This window comes from Triticum urartu, chromosome 3, assembly GCF_003073215.2.
Source record: "Triticum urartu cultivar G1812 chromosome 3, Tu2.1, whole genome shotgun sequence".
In the NCBI taxonomy this organism is placed as follows: Eukaryota; Viridiplantae; Streptophyta; class Magnoliopsida; order Poales; family Poaceae; genus Triticum; species Triticum urartu.
Genome location: NC_053024.1, coordinates 728,832,199 through 728,833,135, shown reverse-complemented (window position 1 = coordinate 728,833,135; position 937 = coordinate 728,832,199). Strand labels below are relative to the sequence as shown.

The 937-nt window shown below is 43.3% G+C and overlaps 1 non-coding gene across 1 annotated transcript; it reads right to left on the bottom strand.

The window, feature by feature from the left end:
• Window positions 1–373: 373 nt before the first annotated feature.
• Window positions 374–448, bottom strand: TRNAP-UGG. The gene has a single exon. It is a non-coding gene; the product is annotated as a tRNA-Pro (tRNA).
• Window positions 449–937: the final 489 nt, after the last annotated feature.

Here is a 937-nt window from a genome sequence, read left to right as displayed (position 1 = left end):
AATTGGGCTTCGAGGTGGCTATACGCGAAAAAAGCTCGCTTTCTACTGAGGCCTGTTCTGTCCTAAACTGTTCCAGAATGTTATTTGTTTCATAGGAAGATTCCAAAAGCACATTGATGCCGAAAGAATCTTCGGAACCGGTGGAGGGGCTATTCTGATTGAAGGCTAGACAAATAACATGACTGAGGTATGTAAATAAAACCTGTGAAATAGCTATATAATATGATCTAAATAGAGAAGAATACCAAAGATAATGGATTGCAAAATAAGCTTTTTAGCTTTCTTTTTCTTTTGTGCGCGCTTTTCACCTGCCTTCCCGACCGCGGATAGGCTACGGGGCTTTGCACTTCGGCCCCATTGTGTGAATACCACATCAAGGTGACAGGATTCGAACCTATGGCCCTCTGTACCCAAAACAGATGCGCTGACCAGACTGCGCTACACCTCGTCTCCCCCTCAGAACATATGGATCTACCTGATCCATAAAGAAAAGAACCACCGCTTTTAGGAAATTTTGACAATTCTCTTTCACTTGCATTTTCTTTCGTGAAGGCTCGCTCTCGTTCTTCTTACATCTTGCCCTTTTTTCTTGAGAATTGTATCTGTGGCTACTGCTGTTTTGCCAGTCTGTCTGTCCCCAATAATGAACTCTCGCTGACCGCGCCCTATAGGGATCATCGAATCGATAGCAATAAGCCCTGTTTGAAGAGGTTCGTATACGGAACGCCTGGAAATTCTACTTGGAGCAGGAGATTCAATTAAGCGAGATTCGGAAGCTACAATTTCGCCTCTCCCATCAATAGGTTTAGCCAGAGCATTTATAACACGACCCAAGTTATATACGCTCACGGGTATCTGAGCAATTCTTCCTGTTGCTTTTACAAAACTTCCCTCTTGATGCTAAACCATAGCTCTAACTGAGTCAAATTCCACAATT